We start from the raw sequence: 8611 nt of genomic DNA, 5'->3' as shown, positions 1-8611 counted from the left end.
TCATGCACTGGCATCATTCATCGACTTAGTCATTTTTTCGGGCGATGATTTGGCCGAGTGACAGCCGGTCAAATTGTGGGGTTTGGGGGGGCCCTATCTCCAGGCCCCGGGGGAGTAGGGACTCATGGCCTGCGTCGTCGGAGAGGGCCCAGCGAGGGCTATCGATCGAGTCCGGTCTAATTTTGGGACTGAGTCCGGTCTAATTTTGGGACTTTTTAAAATAAAGAAACGTCCATTTCCAATTTATTCAGCGGGCCCTTCATAGTGCTTCCGTGGACATTAATTTTTATGCAAATTCTACAGTATTATGACATGAAACTCACATAATTGGCTTCCACTGAGTGTGCTGAGTACAGTAGAGGTGTTTTTATCCACAATATTGTGATGTACAGTTACTTGACAAAATGTCCATTTCCAATTTATTCAGCCCCGTCGAATAAGTTGAGTGTGGACATGCACCATATGTGGTGAAATACTCGAAAACTCAACGTGAAATTCTCAATTTTGTTGATTTTTAAGCAAAATTGTGCAGTATTATGACATGAAACTCACATAAATGGATTCCAAGGGGTATGCCAAGTACAGTAGATGTGTTTTTATCAACAATATTGGGATTTTAATGTAAATGACGAAATGTCCATTTCCAATTTATTTAGCGGGCCTTTCATAATGCTCCCGTGGACATTCATTTTTATGCAAATTCTACAGTTTTATGACATGAAACTCACATAATTGGCTTCCTCTGAGTGTGCTGAGTACAGTAGAGGTGTTTTCATCACCAATATTGCACGTAGTTATTAAAAAAATACACTTTATTGAAGTGTCCACGGGAGCAGTATGGAGGGCCCGTCAAATAAGTTGCGCGTGGACAAAAAGTTTGGGGGTCCATATCTCCTGCCCACGGAGGAGCAGCGGCTCGTGGTCGGTGTCGTCGGTTAGGTCTCCCACGGGTCTAACGGGGCCCCGAGTTTGGTGCGGTTCGGCCTCGATTCGGCCGAGTGACAGCCGGTCAAAGTTTTGGAGTTTAGGGTTTTGGGGGGCTCTATCTCCGGCCCCCAGAGGAGTAGGGACTCGGGGCATGCTTTGTCGGAGAGGGCCCTGCGAGGGCTATGGATCGAGTCTGGTCTAATTTTGGGGACTTTTTAAAATAAAGAAATGTCCATTTCCAATTTATTCAGCGGGCCGTTCATAGTGCTCCCGTGGACATTAATTTTTATGCAAATTCTACAGTATTATGACATGAAACTCACATAATTGGCTTCCACTGAGTGTGCAGAGTACAGTAGAGGTGTTTTTATCCACAATATTGTGATGTATAGTTACTTGACAAAATGTCCATTTCCAATTTATTCAGCCCCGTCAAATAAGTTGAGGGTGGACATGCACCATATGTGGTGAAATACTCGAAAACTCAACGTGAAATTCTCAATTTTGTTGATTTTTAAGCAAAATTGTGCAGTATTATGACATGAAACTCACATAAATGGATTCCAAGGGGTATGCCAAGTACAGTAGATGTGTTTTTATCAACAATATTGGGATTTTAATGTAAATGACGAAATGTCCATTTCCAATTTATTTAGCGGGCCTTTCATAATGCTCCCGTGGACATTCATTTTTATGCAAATTCTACAGTTTTATGACATGAAACTCACATAATTGGCTTCCTCTGAGTGTGCTGAGTACAGTAGAGGTGTTTTCATCAACAATATTGCACGTAGTTATTAAAAAAATACACTTTATTGAAGTGTCCACGGGAGCAGTATGGAGGGCCCGTCAAATAAGTTGCGCGTGGACAAAAAGTTTGGGGGTCCGTATCTCCGGCCCACGGAGGAGCAGCGACTCGTGGTCGGTGTCGTCGGTTAGGTCTCCCACGGGTCTAACGGGGCCCCGAGTTTGGTGCGGTTCGGCCTCGATTCGGCCGAGTGACAGCCGGTCAAAATTTTGGAGTTTAGGGTTTTGGGGGGCTCTATCTCCGGCCCCCAGGGGAGTAGGGACTCGGGGCATGCTTTGTCGGAGAGGGCCCTGCGAGGGCTATGGATCGAGTCTGGTCTAATTTTGGGGACTTTTTAAAATAAAGAAATGTCCATTTCCAATTTATTCAGCGGGCCGTTCATAGTGCTCCCGTGGACATTAATTTTTATGCAAATTCTACAGTATTATGACATGAAACTCACATAATTGGCTTCCACTGAGTGTGCTGAGTACAGTAGAGGTGTTTTTATCCACAATATTGTGATGTATAGTTACTTGACAAAATGTCCATTTCCAATTTATTCAGCCCCGTCGAATAAGTTGAGTGTGGACATGCACCATATGTGGTGAAATACTCGAAAACTCAACGTGAAATTCTCAATTTTGTTGATTTTTAAGCCAAATTGTGCAGTATTATGACATGAAACTCACATAAATGGATTCCAAGGGGTATGCCAAGTACAGTAGATGTGTTTTTATCAACAATATTGGGATTTTAATGTAAATGACGAAATGTCCATTTCCAATTTATTTAGCGGGCCTTTCATAATGCTCCTGTGGACATTCATTTTTATGCAAATTCTACAGTATTATGAAATGAAACTGAGAGAATTGGCTTCCACTGAGTGTGCTAAGTACAGTAGAGGTGTTTTCATCAACAATATTGCACATACTTATTAAAAAAATACACTTTGTAGAAGTGTCCACGGGAGCTGTATGAAGGGCCCGTCAAATAAGTTGCCGGTGGACGTAAAGTTTGGAGGTCCGTATCTCGGGCCCCCGGTGGAGCAGCGACTCGTGGCTGGTGTCGTCGGTTAGGTCTCGCTCGGGTCTAACGGGGCCCCGAGTTTGGTGCGGTTCGGCCTCGATTCGGCCGAGTGGTAGCCGGTCAAAGTTTTATAGTTTGGGGCATTGGGGGGCTCTATCTCCGGGCCCCGGGGGAGTAGGGACTCGTGGCCTACGTCGTCGGAGAGGGCCCGTTGAGGGCTATCGATCGAGCCCGGTTGGGAGCCTCCAGGCCTCTTCGTTCGATTTGGCCCCCGAAACTACGGGGGTCCATATCTCGGGCCCCCGGTGGAGCAGCGACTCGTGGCTGGTGTCGTCGGTTAGGTCTCCCTCGGGTCTAAAGGGGCCCCGAGTTTGGTGCGGTTCGGCCTCGATTCGGCCGAGTGGTAGCCGGTCAAAATTTTATAGTTTGGGGCATTGGGGGGCTCTATCTCCGGGCCCCGGGGGAGTAGGGACTCGTGGCCTACGTCGTCGGAGTGGGCCCGTTGAGGGCTATCGATCGAGCCCAGTTGGGAGCCTCTAGGCCTCTTCGTTCGATTTGGCCCCCGAAACTACGGGGGTCCATATCTCGGGCCCCCGGTGGAGCAGCGACTCGGGGCGGGTGTCGTCGGCTAGGGCTCCCTCGGGTCTAACAGGACCCCGAGATTGGGGCGGATCGGCGTCTATTCGGCCGAGTTATAGCCGGTCAACATGTGGGGATTGGGGGGGCCCTATCTCCGGCCCCCGAAGGGGTAGGGCCTCGGGGTGGGTGTCGTCGGATAGGGCTCCCTCGGGTCTAACAGGTCCCCGAGATTGGGGCGGTTCGGCGGCGATTCGGCCGAGTGACAGCCGGTCAAAGTGTGGGGTTTTGGGGGTCCTATCTCCGGGCCCCGGGGAAGAAGGGACTCGTGGCCTGCGTTGTCGTAGAGGGCCCGGCGAGGGCTATCGATGGAGTCCGGTCTGATTTTGGGACTTTTTAAAATAAAGAAACGTCCATTTCCAATTTATTCAGCGGGCCCTTCATAGTGCTTTTGTGGACATTCATTTTTATGCAAATTCTACAGTATTATGACATGAAACTCACATAATTGGCTTCCACTGAGTGTTCTGAGTACAGTAGAGGTGTTTTTATCCACAATAGTGGGATGTTAGTTTACATGACAAAATGTCCATTTCCAATTTATTCAGCCCCGTCAAATAAGTTGAGGGTGGACATGCACCATATGTGGTGAAATACTCGAAAACTCAACGTGAAATTCACAATGTTGTTGATTTGTAAGCAAAATTGTACAGTATTATGATATGAAACTCACATAAATGGATTCCAATGAGTATGCTGAGTACAGTAGAGGTGTTTTTTATCAACAATATTGGGATTTTAATGTAAATGACGAAATGTCCATTTCCAATTTATTCAGGCCCATCAAATAAGTTGCGGGTGGACATGCACCGTATGTGGTGAAATACTCGAAAACTCAACATGAATTCCTCATATAATACATTAAAAGTGGACAAATGTCCCACTTGCAATGTATGCAATGGGATTGGCTGTTTAATACATTGGAAATGGACACATGTCCCACTTGCAATGTATTCAATGGGATTGGCTGTTTAATACATTGGAAATGGACACAGGTCCCACTTGCAATGTATTCAATGGGATTGGCTGTTTATTACATTGGAAATGGACACACATCCCACTTGCAATGTATTCAATGGAATTGGCTATCTATAACATTGGAAATGGACACACATCCCACTTGCAATGTATTCAATGGGATTGGCTGTTTAATACATTGGAAATGGACACACATCCCACTTGCAATGTATTCAATGGAATTGGCTATCTATTACATTGGAAATGGACACACATCCCACTTGCAATGTATTCAATGGAATTGGCTATCTATTACATTGGAAATGGACACACATCCCACTTGCAATGTTTTCAATGGGATTGGCTATTTATTACATTGGAAATGGACACACATCCCACTTGCAATGTATTCAATGGAATTGGCTATCTATTACACTGGAAATGGACACACATCCCACTTGCAATGTATTCAATGGGATTGGCTGTTTAATACATTGGAAATGGACACAGGTCCCACTTGCAATGTATTCAATGGGAATGGCTGTTTAATACATTGGAAATGGACACACGTCCCACTTGCAATGTATTTGATGGAATTGGCCATCTATTACATTGGAAATGGACACACATCCCACTTGCAATGTATTCAATGGAATTGGCTATCTATTACATTGGAAATGGACACACATCCCACTTGCAATGTATTCAATGGAATTGGCTATCTATTACATTGGAAATGGACACACATCCCACTTGCAATGTATTCAATGGAATTGGCTATCTATTACATTGGAAATGGACACATCCCACTTGCAATGTATTCAATGGAATTGGCTATCTATTACATTGGAAATGGACACATCCCACTTGCAATGTATTCAATGGAATTGGCTATTTATTACATTGGAAATGGACACACATCCCACCTGCAATGTATTCAATGGAATAGGTTATTTATTACATTGGAAATGGACACACATCCCACTTGCAATGTATTCGATGGAATTGGCCATCTATTACATTGGAAATGGACACACATCCCACTTGCAATGTATTCAATGGAATTGGCTATCTATAAAATTGGAAATGGACACACATCCCACTTGCAATGTATTCGATGGAATTGGCTATCTATTACATTGGAAATGGACACACATCCCACTTGCAATGTATTCGATGGAATTGGCCATCTATTACATTGGAAATGGACACACATCCCACTTGCAATGTATTCAATGGAATTGGCTATCTATTACATTGGAAATGGACACACATCCCACTTGCAATGTATTCGATGGAATTGGCCATCTATTACATTGGAAATGGACACACATCCCACTTGCAATGTATTCAATGAAATAGGCTATCTATTACATTGGAAATGGACACACATCCCACTTGCAATGTATTCAATGGAATTGGCTATTTATTACATTGGAAATGGACACACATCCCACTTGCAATGTATTCAATGGAATTGGCTATCTATAACATTGGAAATGGACACACATCCCACTTGCAATGTATTCAATGGGATTGGCTGTTTAATACATTGGAAATGGACACAGGTCCCACTTGCAATGTATTCAATGGGATTCACTGTTTAATACATTGGAAATGGACACATGTCCCACTTGCAATGTATTCAATGGGATTGGCTGTTTAATACATTGGAAATGGACACACATCCCACTTGCAATGTATTTATGGGACTCTAAAGTAGGTTAATGGGATGAGTGTCCACTAATCTATTAAGGGTCAAGGTTCAATTCCATCACTACAATGGGCAAATGGACAAATAGTGGGTTCGTGGATCCAGGGGGCTGTGGCAATGTGGAGGGGGAGTTGTTCCGGAGTGTTCTGGGGTCTTTCCGTGACTGTAATGGGCAAATGGACAAATAGTGGGTTCGTGGGACCGGGGGGCTGTGGCAGTGTGGAGGGGGAGTTGTTCCGGAGTGTTCTGGGGTCTTTCCGTGACTATAGTGGGCAAATGGACAAATAGTGGGTTCGTGGGACCAGGGGGCTGTGGCAATGTGGAGGGAGAGTTGTTCCGAAGTGTTCCGGGGTCTTTCCGTGACTGTAATGGGCAAATGGACAAATAGTGGGTTCGTGGGACCTTAGGGGCGGGGCGCGTGGCCGGGGAGGGGGTCCTGGGGGGTTCCGCGGACGTTCCGTAACAATAATGGGCAAATGGACAAATAGTGGGTTCGTGGGACCTTGGGGGCGGGGCTCGTGACCGGGGAGGGGGTCCCGGGGGGTTCCGCGGACGTTCCGTAACAATAATGGGCAAATGGACAAATAGTGGGTTCGTGGGACCTTGGGGGCGGGGCTCGTGACCGGGGAGGGGGTCCAGGGGGGTTCCGCGGACGTTCCGTAACAATAATGGGCAAATGGACAAATAGTGGGTTCGTGGGACCTTGGGGGCGGGGCTCGTGGCCGGGGAGGGGGTCCCGGGGGGATCCGCGGACGTTCCGTAACAATAATGGGCAAATGGACAAATAGTGGGTTCGTGGGACCTTAGGGGCGGGGCCTGTGGCCGGGGAGGGGGTCCCGGGGGGTTCAGCGGACGTTCCGTAACAATAATGGGCAAATGGACAAATAGTGGGTTCGTGGGACCTTGGGGGCGGGGCTTGTGACCGGGGAGGGGGTCCCGGGGGGATCCGCGGACGTTCCGTAACAATAATGGGCAAATGGACAAATAGTGGGTTCGTGGGACCTTGGGGGCGGGGCTTGTGACCGGGGAGGGGGTCCCGGGGGGATCCGCGGACGTTCCGTAACAATAATGGGCAAATGGACAAATAGTGGGTTCGTGGGACGGGGGTCCCCCCATCAAACCGGTAGGGCTGTGGACAAATAGAGGGTCGCTGGGACGAAGACCCCCACCGGAGTCATTCACTCAAATGAGAAATGGACAAATAGTAGGTTCGTGGGACCTTAGGGGCGGGCCCTGTGGCCGGGGAGGGGGTCCCGGGGGGTTCCGCGGGCGTTCCGTAACAATAATGGGCAAATGGACAAATAGTGGGTTCGTGGGACCTTGGGGGCGGGGCTTGCGCCCGAGAAGGGGGTCCCGGGCGGTCCCGCGGCCGTTCCGCAGAAATAATGGTCAAATGGACAAATAGTGGGTTCGTGGGACCAAAAAAGTGTCCACCACCCCTTTGTTTTAATGGCCATGTAATAAACCTAAAGTGGGATCGGTGGTGCTCCACACTGTGGCGAAAGACAGAACTGCAATTTTAGGCCCAAAACTTTGGGGGGTTTCCGCGCGGCCCCTAAGGGGGCCAGCCCCCCCCAGACCTTCCCGTGCTTCCCCGCCGGCCGACCCGGTCAGATTGACACCAGCGGCGCCCCCCTCAAAAATTTTGGGGGGTCGGCGCGCAGGGTCCACAAACCCATGACCACGAACCGTCAAACATGCTCCGAAATGGACGCCTTCCAAAAAAATGTACTTCATAGAGGTAGATCCACGGGCACACCTGTAACAGCACAGCTCCACACCGCCCTTCTTCAGTGTCCCCTTCTTCATGTACAGCGGAAAGTTCTCTGGGTCTTGGATACAAGGAACGTGCTTCCGCTGTTCCTTCCATATCTGCTGGATCCGTTCGTGATTCAGCAGAGGAACTCCCAGAGTGTCCTTCCCGTCCGCACTGTCGAACAGATCAATCAGTGACCCGATCAATCTGGTGGTCTCCTCCACCCCCCTGGTCCTCCTCCGGCAGTGCAGTGCCAACTCTCTCCGGGTAATGCGAGCACTGACCGCCCTTTCTGAGATGTGGCCAGTCTTCTTTGCAGCCAGCTCACCCTCCTTTGCACAGCGAAGTGCAGCCACATCCTCTGGATCCCACTGAAAGATGCACGTGGACAGACGGGCCATGAAGATCCCGTAGAGTGGATGAGCCTCTGTCGTGACACCTGCAGCAAATCGCCGCATGAAATGCCAGATGTCGAGGCGCACTTCAAGCTCGACCCACTCCGAGAACATCATCTTCACCTGACACTGGCCATGCTGACTGCAGCAATCTCTGTCCACGTACATCACTTTTGGGGCTGCCTCTCCTGCGTCCCGGTAGCGCTTCATCAGGCCAGCTGCCATGTGGTCCAGTCCATGTCCCTCGGCGGCTGTAAGCACAGAGACGAGGACTTGGCCGTGTTCATTTCCCACATTTGTGCACCAGGCAGCTGTACCTGAAGCAGCACCTGCGAGTTTCTTTGTGACCTATTGGGAAAAATAAAAGGGTGACAAAACTGTATTCATTGTGAATGCACATATATCCATAT

The sequence above is a fragment of the Garra rufa genome, chromosome 20 (assembly GCF_049309525.1).
Source record: "Garra rufa chromosome 20, GarRuf1.0, whole genome shotgun sequence".
NCBI classification, from domain to species: Eukaryota; Metazoa; Chordata; class Actinopteri; order Cypriniformes; family Cyprinidae; genus Garra; species Garra rufa.
The sequence above is the reverse complement of the archived record's forward strand: the minus strand, read 5'-3'. Positions refer to the sequence as shown.